Source organism: Manis pentadactyla, chromosome 13 (assembly GCF_030020395.1).
Source record: "Manis pentadactyla isolate mManPen7 chromosome 13, mManPen7.hap1, whole genome shotgun sequence".
Taxonomy (NCBI): Eukaryota; Metazoa; Chordata; class Mammalia; order Pholidota; family Manidae; genus Manis; species Manis pentadactyla.
The window spans coordinates 101,674,907-101,692,678 of NC_080031.1; the positions used below are offsets into that span (position 1 = coordinate 101,674,907).

Genomic DNA, 17,772 nt, shown 5'->3' on the forward strand with positions numbered 1-17,772 from the left:
TTCCTAATTACAACCCTTAAATAGAATTCGTGCCTCATATCAAATTTACCGAGTATCATAATTCTTCCAAGTGGTAAAGATACCTCAAGACAAATGCTGGGCATAGAAGCTACAGGGCATAAATATGCAAAGAAATAAAAAGCTAACTTTTTCAAACAATAAGGCTTCTCTCTCACTTACCAACTTCACATTTCCCTGTATGGCCCCGGAAGATGACTGGTTAGCCAGAGACGGGTAAGATTCCTCAAGGGAGGAACAACCTAAGACAGGCACAGTCGCAGGGGGGTCATCAGGTGAGAAATTGGGGATCAACAGAGGTGAGGCTTAGAACCTCACCCCCCCGTTCTGAGAGAAATCTTCTGCATACATGGATGTTTTATTGCCCTCGTCTAGCTTGGATTAACACACAGTCTACAGGCACACACCTGATCATCTACATTTGCCCTCTTACAACACTAAACTATGTTTTCTACCTTTATCTTGTATCTACCTACCACTTCAGCATTTTATTAAAAATAATAATAATAAAGAGAGAAATGTGGTATCCACATATAAATCAAGTATAAAAATCAAATGAGTATTCATATTTGAACTGACTGTTTATAGTTCATAATGCATGAGCAAAACTGAAGGTTTCTGTGATGGCTACCCTTGTACTGTTCACCATGTAAGAACTTATTCACTATGTAAGAATTTGTTCTCCATGTAAGAACTTGTTTGTTATGCCTCAGAAGATTGGAGACTGACGAAAATTAGGCTTGGGGTGGATTAATGATTGTGCATTGAGCATTGACTCCCCTATACAGAATTTTATTGTTGTTAACAACCATTTGATCAATAAATATGAGAGATGCCCTCACAAAAAAAAAAAAAGTATACACTTCCAATGGTAAAATAATAAGTAACCGGGATGTAATGAATATAGTCAAGATATTGTAACAGCTTGGTATGGTGATAGCTGGTACCTAGAATCGTCATGTATATAAATGTTGAATAACTATGTTGTACACCTGAAACTAATGTAATGTAATACCGTGTGTCAACTACCCTTCAATAAAAAAATAATTATCTAAAAAATAATAATAATAAATAAACTATCAATGTAATTCACCATCTTAACAAAATAAAGGAGAACATTTGTATGATTAGCTCAATAAATGTATAGAAAATCTGAAAATTTTGCAATGCATTTTGTGAAAACTTTCAGCATACTAGAGGATGACAACATCCTTATTGTGGCAAAGAACATCTACAAAAATCCTGTAACTAACATCATACTTAATGACAAAATACTGAATGCTTCCCTGTAATATTAGAGACTAGATGAAAGCTATGCCAGTGCCTCTCTTACCAAGGATGTTTATCAGCTTCCACAGCCAAATACCCCACCTGCCCACAATAGAGACCAAAACTAAAACCTTTAAATGGCAGGAATGGCCTTAGTTATCATTGCTTCCAACAACCCATTTGGGGAATTTGTGCTTCCCATTTCTGAAACTCTGGGCTCTGCAGAATTAGAAGACTTTGTCCCTAAGGGAAACATTTCCACCAGGGTACATAGCAAGATTCCCAACTATACTTTAAGCTAAGGTAGTAACCTCGATTGTTTGGGTTTCACGTGACCATGGTGCAGCAGAGAAGAAGAGGAGACACCAGCTTGACAGCAGAAATTGACCCTGATCATCAGGAGAAAGTAGGGCTGCTATTACACCCTGGGAGCCAGGGAAAATGTGTTTGGCAGCCTGTTGACCCAATTGGTTACCTCCTGGTACATACTTGCCCATTTACTTTAGTAACGATATAAGCAACAATCTCAGATTGAGAAGGGCATGATGACCAGGGCTCAGACCTCTTACGAGTGAAGATCTGGATTAACCACCAGGTAAACCACTGAATCTAGCAGACGTGCTGGTGGAGGGTGAGAAGAAATCTAGAGTGGATAGTAGAGAAGGGAGACAATGATTATGTGCTCTAACCCTAAAACCAGTTTCAGTGGTAGGGAATATAGGTCATCCCATTAAACTTTCTCTTCTAAATTTCCCCCAGGAATAGAGACCCATCACAACTATGAAGAAGCTGCTCCCAGAATACATAGGAAGAAGGAGATCTGAGTGGCACAGGAGGTGGACTGCAGTGACATGGAGATGCACCACTCAGATTCCCCTTCAAAGGAGGACTTGTTTCTGGCAGAGCTGCTGGGCATGCCAGGAGTGCCGTCACTGTAACAGCCACCCTTCAGCTGTTACACCCTTTGCAGGGCAGGCCACATCCAAAGATTGATCAAGGTGAAAATATAAAGACCCGGCCATTTCAGTCCAACACAGCACAAGTCTAAAAGGCCTTAGCTTCAGAGCTCCCACCTTCTCCCTCTAATAAATCCGGCCTTCACTACCTCCATTCCACAGGTGTTAATCCCAAAGAACTCCCTAGCAAACACCCTACACTTTGTCTCAGGGTCTGCTTCCTAAAGATCTAGATAACACAGTTACTGGCTTGCTGTTACCATAGCAGAGACTGAACCCCTGACTGTGGGACACTGAGTGAACATGTGATCTGAGATGCATATAATTTACTAGGTGTTATCTGATTCATCAAGCCATACCAGTGGCTTCATGTGTAGCCGCCCTCCCTCTTCAAGTGGGAGTGGTAATACGGGGTCACACATGAGGAGGTCTGGAGAGTGTGCATATGTTCCATGAGTGGGTGGTTCACACTGGCAGTGCACCTGCTGCTCCTGCATTACTGCCTCTCTTCCAGCCTACATCTGTGGCCTTACTGGGAGTTCCCTGTGATCAGGTGACTCAGGAGAGAACATTTGAGTCTGCTTTAGAAACACACAGAAATCTGGCATAATCCATAAGGAGACTGTTCGAGTGTTACATTCTGCAGGCCTGGCTCAAAAGGACAGAACAGAAGGGAACTCCTCCCTCCCCCAATTTGTGGGTGATACATCCAACTGTTCACTTTCCCTAGAAAGAGATGCTCAGAGGTTCAGATTTGCATTTTAGTTTTCCAGGGCTGCCATACCAAGGTATCACAAACTGGGTGGCTTAAATAATAGGAAATTTATCGTCTCAATTTTGGAGGCTAGAGGTCTCAAATCAAGTTGTTAGCAGGGTTGGTTCCTTGTAAAGCTGGGAGAGAGACTCTGGTCTAGGCCTCTTTCTTTGGCTTGCAGGTGGCCATCTTCTCCCTGTGTCTCTTTACATAGGCTTCCCTATATGTGTTTCTGTCTGTCTACATTTCTCCTGTATATCAGGACAACACTATATTGGATTACAGTCCATCCCAATCACCTCATTTTAACTTGACTACCTCTGTTAAAACCTTATCTCCGAATTAAGGTCCATCCCATCTAGAGGGTATTATGCTCAATGAAGTTAAGCCAGGTGGAGAAGCACAAATACCATGTGATTTCACTTATTTGTGGAATATAAAAACAAAGCAAAACAGAAGGAACAAAACAGCATTAGACTCATAGACACTGAGAAGTGACTAGTGGTTATCAAGGGGGAGAGGTTGGGGCTGATGGGGGGGAGGGGGATAAAGGGGCACAGTAATTCACAATCACAATGTAAGTTGGTTACTTAGGGGATGGTAGTACAGCACGGAGAATATAGTCAATGATTCTGTAACATCTTTGTACATTGATAGTAACTGCATTAGAAGGGGTAAGGATTTAAAAATATGGGTAACTGGGGTAACTATTGAACCACTGTGTTGTACATATGAAACCAACATAAGATTGTATATCAACAATACTTCAAAAAAAATTAGGGTCCGTCCTAATCCAATATAGCTGATGAATGAGGCACTGGGGGTTGGGATACCAGTGTACCTGTTTGATGGAGTATACAATGCAAGCCATAACAGCACCTATTCATGAGCAGTGGCTAATGGTTTGGCCTGTATGTTATGGAATAATAAAAAAGTAAGATTAAAGGGTTGGTAACAAGAAAGTTTGGGTATCAGCTCACTCTGCACCTGTTTCCAGGTGCTGATGGAATATTGGATTTCTCTCATTACATAACTCATGTATTCATTCCTTTACCCATAGCTACACTTTTTCCCTCTCTCCATTTAATCCCAAACATTTCCACCCGTGGAAGGGACATAAGATTCGTGCACTGCACTGATCTAGAGTACAGGCAGCAATACTAGTCTAGCAAGTGCCTCTGCCTCGGTCCACTCCTGTTCACAGAGTGAGGTTACACAGGCCCAGAGCAGGTGGGTTACTTTTCCACCAGGCATATAGCTGCATTCACTGTTAACCCTAATTTGGCCAGATGGGGTGAAGTTACAACCTGCTCATCAGGCCCTTTGGAATTCTGACATAAAGGTTAATAACATAGTTACAGTTTCTTGCTTTAGGTATCATCCCTGCTGCTATCCTTGTATTTGGAGCATTGGTCCTATGACCAGTGCATCAAGCAGGGAAAAAAAACACTGACGTGATGTGGGGAAGAAAGTGTACATGTACCTTCTCTACCCCAGATCCACCAGAAAAACAAATGAAGTCTATCCAGTGGGGACTTTCCTTCAGCGCCCCTCATGTTGAGTGTGAGCACACACTTGTGAAGGCATTAAGCCGGCCCTTCATGCTTTTCTCTCTCCATGTTTTAGAGAAGCAGTGATTCAGTATGCTGCTGTAGTTCTCTAACAAACCAGTACTCTGAGGAGAACATCTCTCTGCTTATTGTTGGACATCACGGGCTATAAGGTGAGTTCCTTGGTCTGAAAAATGATGTCAGCCATTCAGATTAGTGCGGTCTCTTCTGTTCTGGCTCTCTCATAATACTCTGAGCATTGGCAGCTGCCACCAGGTAACCAGGTAAGCCAATCCCAGTCCAGAGTCAGTGTCTAGTCCTATCAGGACCCATCCCATTTGTAGCCCCTCAGGGCTCCCAGCATCAGCCTGACTTCATCAGTCATGCTCAGGACCTCCCCACCAGGAAATCTGCCACATAGCTAGCTGCAGTCTCCGTCTCTTTTCTTGGCAGACAGAGCAATTCTTCCTGGCATTTTGTGGCTCAGAGAGTATGTCTAGACTCAACATATCTCTGCATTGCTGCAGATCCCCAATGTCCACTTATTTCATGGGCCTAGGAAGCCACCTTAAGTGAGCACATGGGGATATCATTTTGTGGATTCCAATCACCTTTCAAACCTGGGAGTTTTTCTGATGGGTACTGACAGGTCCTACTTTAATGCACCCCTCAAATTTCCATATGGCTGTATCCCATTAATGGGCCAGATTTCCATTGCCCTAGGCCCATCCATATGGCCAGGCCATTGGCCACTGTCCATGAATCAGTAAAAAAACAAACACAGGGGCTTTGCCCATTGTTCAATTCTTCCATCACTGCTGGGGAAATAGCACATAATTCAGCACCAAGCTGATTTGTTTTTACCTCCTTCCATCATAGTGGTGGCATTCCAAACAAGATGTTGCCCATTCACCTTGAAACTGTTGCCCACAAGCCAAGTAGCTCTTTGTCAGTCAGTCCAGGGTTCTTTACAGGGCACCGTCCAGGTGACGATAGAATCCAGCCACTCCTTAAGCAATTCCAGAGTCAGTGGTGGGGAAAAGAGGCTCCCTGCTTGTGAATGTCTCCTGGATTCCCCAGGCAGCATGATCCTGGCTAAACCGTTTCTATTTTATCATGGACCTCTTCTGGGCGCTGCCGTGCCTGGCAGGGTTTTCCTCCAACATCACCCTAGACGTTACAGTTATTTCAGGTTTCAAGATCGTTTTATGTCTTTAAATCACCAGGCTAGTGTCAATTAACATCTGATAGCAAAGTAGTAAATCTCAAACGGAAGTTTTCTTGTCCAAAGATCTTGTAGTCATTTCTGGGAAGCGCCCATGGGGTCTTGCCATAAGGCCCAGTGTATACCCCACGTAAGGCTGTCAGCACAGAGAATTTGTCTCTACCAGCTCTCTAGCTTCATTCCACATTGCGTGGTGTGGCTCAGATCATCTTACTGGTTCTTATTTAGTATGTCCACTTAATATTGTTTGAAGGGCGACATACCTTCTATTTTATAGTCCTAGGTGGTGGAAATATCCCCTCAACCATTTCACATAAAACCTGTTCAAACATACCAATTCTCCAAGTGTTTACTATAATTCTATCAACTCATATGTTCCTAACTATAGCTTCTATAAGGACTTCATCCACACATTTCGATGTAGGTAAGGGAAGTGGTCCCCAGCTGTACATATTAGCCATTCCCATATAAAACATTCGTGTAATGTTGGCACCATTTCTTTACGTAACACCTGCTTAAACATTCCAAATTTCATAGTCTTATTAACCATCACATTTTTAGGTAATCTCGATCTAATTGTAGCCTGAGTCACAGCTTTGCCAATGGGCTTTGGTACCACAGTTTCTGGGACCTCCATATCAAGGAGTCTTGGAAACCTCTCTTCAACCCCTGCCCTTTTTAACCACTCTTGTGCAAAAGGCTTTAGTGAGGGGCAGAGCCCCAATAATGGGTGGAGCCAGGGGACCCTGGCTATTTTGTCTATCTGTTCTTGATTAACTGACTAACCACTGCCCCAAGTTGGATTGCTGGTTTCTCATTGTAATCTCCTCTCTGACTTTTTACTTTTCTCCAAACAGGGGTGAATAAAGTACTTGTTTGGGACCCTTTAACATTGGGGAACCAATAGGAGGTTCCTTTGGCCTGCCCAGCCGTGGGTAGTGCTCTATGAAAACCTTTGTTTTAACCCCATCAATGTCCATTGAACTCATCCCATTTTTTAATCACCATTTGAAGATTTCTACCCTGCTGGGACAAGTCTTGTGACTCTCCCCTGTCTGTTCCTTCTTTGTTGCTCTCCTATCAATATTCACTTTATTCACCTTACTCCTTGATAACCACTTAAACATTTCCAACTTTTTGGAAGGAGTCCCTTGTCTCTCCTCTAGGCCTCTCCTCATTCTCTTGTTAATTAATCAAACATTTATATTAGCAACTGGAAGAACCAGGAGAAGAAACTGAGACCACAGATGGGGTAGGTTTCCCAAAGCTTTTTTTGTTTTTTGTTTATATAACAATGCATGGGTGAAAGCGATCCCCTGCTGGGGAATATACCAGTCATCTTTGAGCCAGTCCCACAGCTTGCATATGAAGCGTATCAGCCGCTCCATCTGGGTGTTCCGCTTGGCAGTCATAGCGGGAAAACTGTCCCCTTCTCAGGGAAAACAGACTTTACAGTGGCTGTTATCCCGTCCACCAGGCTGGCTCTTTCCTCAGGAATAATCTCCTGTGTGTCGGGATCACGGAGAGCCGCCTGTGATTGGTCCCTGTGAGCTGAGTCCTGCATCATTGCAGACCCACTCTTCCATTCTACAGCATTCAAAACCAAAGACACAGCCCCGGAATCAGTTACTCTCCCAATATATTTAGGAAAGACTCTTCAGGAAGGGGATGATATGTATAAAATGAAACAATTCCTTCTTATTATGGCCCCTAGTTTCAGGACCATGTTGGTTTTGCCCTTCCATCTCGTGTTCACTACCTTCTCTGTGACCAGAGGTTTAGGAGGGTCCCTGCATAATTTTTCCCTTAGGGGGTGGCTTTGAGGCTAGTGACCAAAGCTCAGCCTCACTGAAATCTGAGTGTGGTTTAGCCTCAAGGTCTTGAAAGTAAGCCAGCATAGGAAAGAGCAAGAGGGACCCGTGAAACCTCCCACATGGGGCTTAAAGGTTAAAAGGTAAAAGCTCCCAAAATGTCTTTTAGGAAGAATTTATGGAAAGCCATAAGCCGGCCACATGGTCAACAATCAATTGGCCATATCTTAAACCAGAACCAGCATTTCCAATGATCAGTGCCCAGTCTCTGTTTTCTCAAGGCGAATCATTGCTTTGGGGGAGAAAGAATATTATAAAAATTCTCCTGTGCAAGCTTATCTTATAGAAACCTTAAAAAGGGAGGTCCGTGACTGTGTTTTGGGAAAGCCAATGAGTCAGCGTCTGCCAACCATGAGAAGCAGCAGCAGGAGCTGAGTGGCGGAGATGACACCACGAAAGGATTCACCAGGCCCACGCCTCCCAGACCCCTCACCCTCTGAAACTGCCTTTATGAGCCCTGTTCGAAAACAAAATTCATCCAAGTAAATTTGAAGATTTAATTGGCCTTAGTAAGTGATTCACGAATCAGGCAGCATCCCCTCTAGCAAGCAGAGAGAAGCTCCAAGGAACTGCACAAAATGGAAAGTTTTTTATAGACGGGAGGGTGGGGGAAATGTTATTAGCAAAAGAAAATAAGGGATGTTTTCAGGCAAGGTCACTTTCTCTTAGGGCGAAGAGCAGGGGATTTGATAATGCAGATGACCCCATCTTCTTTTAGGGAAGATGGAGATGCTCATGCGATGGGTTATCTTATCAATGATGCTGACCAGAAAATTTCTGACTGCCTAACTTTCTGGGGGAGGTTGAAACTGTCATAGAGTTTTAAGTATTAGTCCCTGGTTGGGTGACTTGGCTGAACAGAAGTGACTCCATGTTGAGCCTGTATTTTTCTCAACAGCATTATGCACAATCCCCTTGTGGAGCATAACATACCTCTCTTGTTAGCTCCCCTGCATACAAGCTCTCTCTAATAAACTCTGCCCACTTTCTTTTGAGTTCAGTGTTCATTTCTGTAACATTGAAACTCAAGAATCTCGTCTTTGGGGGTCTGGTAACAGTTGGATCCATCTCTAAATTCTGATGGCAACTTTCACCTTTACTAACTAATTTCAGCATAGCTGTGATGCCAGGCTTCTTGTTCACGAAGCCGAAGAATGAGCTTCACAAACACGCAAGGTAGGAGAGCAAGGTACAGGCTTTTATTTAGAAATAAAGTGAGAGAATAGAGCTCCTGGCTCATGCCCGGAGGGGACAAGAGAGCCCAGGATGGTGTGTTGTCTAGGGGTTTTATAGGCAATTGAGAATTTTTTGGGAACATCAAAAAAAAGGCTTAGGGTGTGGACTTGTACCAACTGCCCTGCCCTCAAGGTGGGCTGGGTTGTTGTCTGTCTGCTAGGGCTGTTTACAGTGAAGTCACGGGTTATGCTGAGATACCCTTGTGGAACACTCAAACATTCCAGGTCAAGTTGCTCCTGGCCTTTTGACCTTTAACTGATCTCACTGAAGATGTCTATAGTCTTAGTCTGGCATCTTTCCCTAGAGAATTAGTGTGACCTTGACTTTACATAATGCTTAACACTAAGTTTCAGTGGGGACTTCTTTGCCCATTGTTACATTGCTCTGACTGTGAATATTCCGCCCTGCTTTTCCTGGAGGCCCTCACCCTACTCTGACTACACCCACGATCCCTGTCTCAGCTGCTGCTCCATACTCTGGGTGACAGTGTGATCACCCTGAAATCAAAGGTTCTTCATTCCCCAACCCTTTTTCATCCTCTCTCTTCCCAAACCATGTTTCTGTGAGCCAGGGCCGATCTAGCAAATTCCATTTCACTGACACCAACTCTTTTGCATTCTGAGCACCCAATTTTAATGTAGTTAGGGTGTTTCCCCACTCTTCCAACAAGCAGTGCCCTGACACCAGCTGGGTGTCTTACAATTTAACTCAATTCTGACACCACTTACCTGTAGATAGCATTAGATAACACAGGTTGAGGGTTCAGACCCACAAGGCTGCCCCTTCTTGACAAAAATTCATTAAAGTCACCTTGAAATTAAGATGGAGTTTTATTTGAGCCTGAGTAAGGACTTCAGCTAGGAAACATTTACTCCTATGGATAGGAGAAATGTTTCAAGGAACCCAAGTCATAAAAGCTTTTTTATCCTCAGGGAGATAGGCAAGAAAGACAGAATTTCAAAGAGGTACATACCTTACATAACGTGCAGTGCTAACAAAGAGGGTGGGGGTTGATATGCATTGTGGCACCAAAGGGCATTAAGAGGAAGGACAAACATTCTTGTTTATCTTATGTTCTTGAGCAGGAATCCAGACAGCAAAAGAGAACAAATGTAGTGATACATATTTTGTTTAGCTTAAGTTGGCTTTAATGAACAGATGTTATTTCAGTGTTAGAAAATCTAGTTTCAAGTGTGACCATTTTGAGACTCCCAGAGTTAATGAAACTTTCAATACCTTAGAAATAGTTTTGGTGGTCCCCAGTGTGGTGGTGAGCTTTTCTTTATTTCACATCTCCCACCCCATTTCAGACACCAAATGGAAAACCAAGTTGTTACCTGTACTTCTGACTGACTGGCTGTAAATCAGAGGTTCCTATTGCCTCCTTCCTGGGTTCAATTGATTTTCTAGAGTGGCTCACAGAACACAGGGGAACATTTTACTTACTAGACCACCGTTTGTTATAAAAAAATATATAATTCAGGAACAACCAGATGGAAGAGACGCATAGGACCAGGTGTGGGGAAAGGGGGTGGAGCTTCCATGCTCCCTCTGAGCGCTCCACTCTCCCCAAACCTCCACATGTTCACCAACCTAGAAACTCTCAGAACCCTGTTTTCTGGGGGGTTTTTATGGAGTGCTCATTATAGAGGCATGATTGGTTAACTCTTTGGCCATTGGTGATGAAGCGCAATATTCAGCCCTTCTCCCTTCTCCAGTGGGGGTGGAGAGTGGGGGCAATTGAAATGTCCAACCCTCTTAGCAAGTGGTTGGCTCTAAGGGCAACCAGCCCCCATCCTAGGTGTGGTCCAAAAGCCACCTCATTAGCATAACAGAAGAACCTTTATCACTCTCAACCCTTAGGGAATTGCAAGAGTTTTAGGAACTCTGTGCCATAAACCATGGGCAAAGACCAAATATATATTGTTGGCCCTTGAACAGCTTGGGGTTAAGGGCACTGACCCTCTGCACAGTCAAAAATCTACATATAACTTTTGACTCCCCCAAAACTAACTACTAATAGCCCACTGTTGATCTTACCGATAACATAAACAGTTGATGAATACATATTTTGTATGTTGTGTGTATTATGTAATTGTGCTCTTACAATAAGGTGAGCTAGAGAAAAACATGTTTTTTCAAATTGTATTAATCTCCAAAAAATTTTCCAGTACACATGAAAAGATTCCAATTGTAAGTGGACCTGTGCAGTTCAAATCTGTGTTGTTTAAGGGTCAACTGTATTTCTTAACTATAAATCACCGTATCACACTGGTTGAGATCTGTTTATGGAACTCTCTCAGAATGGGGCACAGAGTATGTAGGCATACCTGCCTCATATGAATGGTTACTAAATGTTCAAGATTGCGATTGTGGATTTTAACACTGAGATTGGAAAGAAAGTCAATTATGTGGCTTTTTATTTTAAGAACATTTACATAATTCTTACTATGTGCCAGGCATAGTTCTTGGTACTTTACAAAACTTTAATCATTTAATCCATAAGTATCAAATGGCCTTTTCCCCAACTATCCTAGAATTTGCCGGGCCATGTACAAAGTGGCCATGGCAGGAAGGAAGGACATGACGCATAGGGCCAACAAATGAACATCTCTATTAAGGTGGATGTGATTACCACCACCATTGCTGTGTGCCAGGCTCTCAGCAGCAGAGACCAACGTCAAGTCCATACCTTAGGGAGATAGCCAGCCACCAGATGTCAGGTCAATTACACTGGGCTCATGGTTGTGTTAGAAGGAAGGAACTAGGCTTGGTGTCGCAGGGAAGTTAGAATGACATGTGAAAGCAAAGTCAGTTTTAATGCACTCTGTAGAAAGCAACAGAGCTGGCCTGCCCAGTTGTAAGGCCTAACCAGGCTGCTGCTTATTGTGAGGCTTCTTATATGCCCTTTTGTCAGGGCAGACACCTTTTATTGACAGCTTTTAGCCCTCTAGGCTTCTTCTGATTGGTGAAATGAGGACATGGACTGGGCTCTGCCTGTGCTTCTGATGTTTCTCATCTGGGGAGACCCTGGACATTTCCTGAGTTACTCTTAGACCCTATGGCTTCATCTGATTAACTTCCTGAGTCATTCTGGGGGAGCCTTTCTTTCCTTTTCACCCCCTCATTTCTGTCTGTCTGCCTAACAGTTGAAGCAGTGATTTGACCTCATTGACAGAGATGTTTATTCAGGATATTAATGGATTTGCCTTCCTGCCTTCAGCACTTCTGCCAGCATCACCTCTATGAAATTACTGAAAAACAAAACTGTTAGATAAAACAGTTTAACCCATAATAACATCTTAGCTTTAATGCTTAGAGATTTATTTTTAAATAAATGTATTACACTTTAGCTTCTCATCATTCCAAATACAAGCTTGAAAATAAGTTGTTTTATATCTTGTATCAACACAGTTTATTTTTTTAATTAGCTACTTAATTTAAAAAATGGCTTTAATTAATTGGCTGCTTGGAGAGTATCTTCTCCAAACATGTTGATGGGGTTCAGGATACACTACCCCAAAATATGGAACCCTGGCATATTGAATACTTTAAGTTGAAGGAATTTGAGCAGTGGCACATGCAAGAAGGACTTTCCGGCCTTCCCTTCAAGCAGATCACGAAACCCTCAAGTGAGAGGGGCTCCCCCTGCACCCCAAGGAAATGTGCATCCTTATCTCTGAAGACAAAGGGACTCAGAGAGGAATCCAAATGAACAGGCCTCGCTGAGTTTTCCCCAGTTTACTACATTTACCTCATACCTTTTGTTCTATCACATTTTCCCACCACTTTTCATTCTTTATCAAACCTAATATAAAACCACTCAGGTTTAACCATTTCTTCATTTTTTCCTTTCTTTATGAAGACTCATGTCACATAAAACTTTTATTAATAAATTTGCATGCTTATTCTTGTTAATCTGTCTTCTGTAAGAACTTAGAACGGTGTAGAGTAAAAAGATATTTTTCCTCCCCTACAATACATTCTGAGACCAAATTGAACTTCCTTTTAACATTTTCTTTTGTTTATAACCATTTACGTAAATTACAGAACTCAAACATCACAGCTTTTAGAAAACTCAAATTCTGGTCTTCAAGTACAGATTTAAAATAAAAAATTAAAATTTAAGTACAGGTTAAAATAATGCTATGGTTTAAAATGGCAAATGTGGAACCAACACAGATAGGAAAGTTAAAATTGTAATTAACTCTGAATTTTAAGTTCTTTGCTCTCTCCTGTTCAGACTTCTAATTTTTCACCAGATGAGTATGAGTAGATAAAGGACTTCTTTGAGGACAGATTTGTCCATCTTTTTTCTGAAAGAACTTCGCAGGCAGTACTTTGGATTACATTAAGCATTCCTAAGACTCTTCAATCAATATTTCTGCAAACACGTTCTTAAATCTTCAGGATAATTAAAATAAAAATTTTATTGGGATTGGAGCACCTACCTCCTGTGAGCCTCAATGATCTTGGCACAAAATCTTGCCCTAAATTATGTATGATGACTCTATTTCCACTAAGAATCTATGTAGCCTTTACATGCACATTAAATATGCCAATGTTCAGGACCTTCCCTATCTTCCATACTTTAATTCAAACATAAATTATTTCTATTTTTCAGCCTAGGTTTACTCTGAGTGAATTTGGATTTACCCAGGAGGCCTCCTTACACTTGGGGGAAGAACAGAATCAAAGAAGAACAAACAAAGTTCACCCATGGGTCAGGACTTCCACTTTACTGAGCCTTTATAATTAGGGACTGGGTCCTCTTACTAGATTGCAGCTGTCCCTTGAATAGAAATTCAGAATTTCTGCTTAAGCCAGAATACAGATCTGAGCTTATTTCCTCAAAGACTTTACACTGACACTATCTAGACTTCACTACAAGCAAATTGGTAGAATATTTATCCTTAATTCCAGATATTCTATTCACCTCTTTCTTATCTTTTTAAGAATATGTTTATTATATTCCTTAGCAGCAAGTTGAGTGGCATAATTCTAACTCATAGCTGCAAACATAGATAGGCAGCTCCTCAATGAAAGGCCCCAAGAGAAGTTTCAAAAGACCTCTTGACTCTAGATTTGATTTCAAGAAAATCAAGGGTGACTTTCATCTGTCCTACCATTCACCTGAGATAGAATCAATCTAAGTCACAGAAATAATAATTGACAAAGAACCTCATGTTCTCTCTTCATTTAGATCTGATAGAGACATTTTGTAGGACAATACTCCAATAGTTCTTGGGAAGAATGAGAAAAAAGTTGTCTCTCAACTACAAAACAAGATAGACAGATTTTTAATAATGAAATAAGTCATGTACAAATTGAGCTGGGATGATTTTTTATGAGTGTTTGTCTTGCCAATGGGTTTCAGCCCCAGGCAAGTTCACTATGGATTCAGTGAGACTGAGGAATGACTGGAATGTTCTTGAGGTAAAAGGGTTTATTACCTGGCTTGTTCTCCTGGCAATAGGTCGAGCACTAAAATTATGTCTGCATCCAACAGCCTGCAGGTCTGTAATCCTCCTTCACCCCTGCCTCCACCCAGAGCACTGGGCAGAGCTCTTCATATAGTGACTCAGTCAGTAATAGCTTATTGCCCAGGGTGTGGAAGCAGTAGCCTAGCAGCAGGCCAGTTACATCATCAAGGAGTTAAGGTTTCAGGTGAGGATCCTGGCCATAGGAATTCCAATTTTTCCCACAATGGTAAATTGTATTAACTTATTTTTTGAATGATAAACCAATTTTGAAATTTTGGAACAGATTCAAATCAGTTGTAATGTATTAATCTTTCTACACATTTGTGAGATTCAGTTAAGGTACAATATAGCCTATTGAAAATCAGGCCCAGGATCTAATAGAAAATGTGGCAAACAGCAAAGGAAACTAAATACACAGCCCCTATAGGAGTTCAATGTTCAAATCAAGGTCTAGTTGGGAATACTTAGATAAATGAAAATGAAAACCTTAAACCCTTTGATTCTTCTGAATCCTCCAGGCCAACATAGGCAGACTCTTAAATACCTGCTAGAGGAAGGCAGTGTCGCTTTTCTGGAAATCATACAACATTGTGAGGCAAGTGCCCACAAAATGATACTTGTTCTCAACATGTGCCCCTCTACCCTCATTCCTACCAGGCTAACCTATGGAAAAGTACGCTCTCTACTCTGGAGGATATAATTTGCAAGACATGACTAATATGTACCAGCAAGAACCCAGGAAAACATGCCTGAGAATAGACTTTGAGGTATTGTTGGATCAGGATACAGACTATAAGGCTGGGTATGGTAGAATAAATGACACAGAGAACTTGCCCATGACTTGCCATTTCAACTTCTGGCAAGGATACCTGGACTAGATCCTAATACTTTGGCCAAAAAGGTCAATGGCTCTTTGAGATTATATACAATTAATACTAACAGATGTGGTAGAGATTATGAATATCCCTGGGTGGAGTACAGAGGAGACTATCAGAGGGGTCTCAGAGGGGTGGGGATGTTAGAATGGGTTTCTGTGTAAAACCTAACAACCCAACAATTATGTTCCCTAGGGGGCCCAGAAGACACTTTCCTCACTACCAAGGAATGCATTTGGGAAATACTGACATCTCTGTGAAGTTCAGTGGACAGTTATGCTCAATAGGCAAGGGTTTATAGTAAGTGGTGCTGGCAAGGAACTGGGCTCTCTGGTGTGAATGAGGATAATGAGATTTCAGAACAACAGAGATGGCTTCACATAGCTATTAGTGGCAGAGCTGACTTAACTACTGTAGTTGCAACAGGCCCACCATGGCAATCAAGGTGTTTTGTTGACACACAAGGATTTGTGGCTATGCCTAATAAATCAGGGTGGTCCTAGGAGCAAGAAAGATAGATGGCCAAATAGAATGTTGTTGACTTATTCAATAAAAATATTTGGGAGCTGGTATACAGCTATTATAATGGACAATTGCAGTCCCTCACCCTGTTTTTAGATATAAGTCAGGTCACAGCACCGGAGTCCACTGTTAGAAGTGAAGGATGACATTTTAAGGAAAGCTAATGCCACTGCAACTAACACCTTTTTATCCTTTCCTAAACAGATCTGCCGCCATTCGCCTGGGTAACTGCACTTGGGATAATGAGATATCCAGACTTTTTCAAGGAAGGTGAAGGAAGTTCCTGAGCTACCCTCTGATATGACGTGACCAAAAACACTATAACAGTCCTCTTGTTAGAGTGAGGGCTTATAAAGATCAGGAGACGAATGGAATTCCGGCCCAAGTCCATCACAGAGTGGGTCCAAAGCATCCACAGGCCTACCTCATGATTATTTCTCAGGTCTCTGGGTGTGTAATTGGGGTAGATACACTTATCAGCTGGGAGAACCCAGAGTAGAAAGTGTTAATAAGCAGGCCTAATAGTGTGTCTTTAGAAAGCCCTGCTTGCAAGATTGGCCCTTGGCTGTTATCTGGGAACGTGGACTGGGGAGTGTTCCCATGGTCCCTTACTGCTGGCTTTCTTGGAATTCTGAATTCACAGATCCCAATTGCCTCCTGCATGTTCCAAGCAGAACATTTGCAGCTGTTGTACACTCCTGTGAGGTGGATAAATTGATATCATGGGCAAGAAAAACTCTTTTTGGTGCTGACTGCCTCAGGAAGCCCCTCTGAAACCAAGGACAGAACTGAATTATTTGGATCGAACTGAAAATCCTGCAGCAGGAGGCCCCATACTTGGAGGCCAACTAGGAGTCGTCAGCTAGCACTGCCCAACCAACGTATGTTCTGCTTGGTGTCCCCTACCAGTTGTAAACTCTTTTGCTTCCAGGGGTACCACATGTGCCCGCTGGACTATATTTCTTCCATGTGTACCCTGACTATCACAACACTGCCTCACCCAACACAGCATATGGGTCAGCTTCAACTTACTAGCCAGAGCTGTGCTGTGCCTCAGTTGATGCTTTAGGCCAATGTGGATAAAATGAGAGTTCCTGTGGCCAGTATTCTCACCTGACCCTGGTTGACTAGCTCACTGCACACCTGTGGGCAATACATGGCTGTTGACTCTATATAAAGAGCTCTGGAGGGTGAGTTGGGAGGGAGGGAGAAGGGGACTGAGGGGTTTTATGTTTAATACACACAGTGTGGGGATCACAGGGAGAACAGTGTATCACAGAGAAGGGACATAGTGGATCTGTGGCATCTTGTGCACTGATGGACAGTGACTGCATTGGTGTATGGGTGGGGACTTGATAATGTGAGTGAATGTAGTAACCACATTGTTTTCTCATGTGAAACCTTCATAAGAGTGTATATCAAAAATAAATAAATAGCTCTGCCCAGTGCTCTGGGCACGACAGGGTGGCAGGGCTGCAAGGCTGCAGGAGAGCAGCGCAGAGGCTGGAATGGTGGCAGCGCCGAGAACAGTGGCCCAGAGGATGGCTGTGTTTAACTGGACAAATCTAGGAAGGTGTAACTGAGGCCCATATTGCAGGTTGGCCTCACTCTGCTATATGGAGTCCTATGAATAATAATCTTGTCGAAAGACATCTTGGCCAAGTGCTAAGAGGGTGGGCTGTGCAGAAAAGAGTTACCATAAGAGGCCTGTGACTGCTATCCCTAAAAGATTGTGCTTGCAAGGTTGGCCCTTTGTTGGCATTTTGGACTTGGATTTTGGGAGTGTCCCCAACACTTCATAACTGATAAGGGTGGTTAAGTGCCTAAACTAAACAGTGTGGTTTATGCTAGCCAGAGGATGCCCACATGACCAGCACCCAATAAAAACCCTGGATTTCTAGGATTAGATAAACTTTACTGGTAGACAACACTTCATACATGTTGTTACAATTTGATGCTAGAAGAATGAAGCACATTCTTTGTAACTCCAATGGGAGAGGACTCTTGAAAACT

At 42.4% G+C, this 17,772-nt stretch overlaps 1 long non-coding RNA gene across 1 annotated transcript; it reads left to right on the top strand.

Moving 5' to 3' along the window:
* The first annotated feature begins 1,169 nt into the window (after positions 1-1,169).
* Positions 1,170-16,942, top strand: LOC130680430 (uncharacterized). The gene is made up of 3 exons (XR_008993456.1): positions 1,170-2,285; positions 4,624-4,720; positions 15,964-16,942. It is a non-coding gene; the product is annotated as an uncharacterized LOC130680430 (long non-coding RNA).
* The last annotated feature ends 830 nt before the right edge of the window (positions 16,943-17,772 follow it).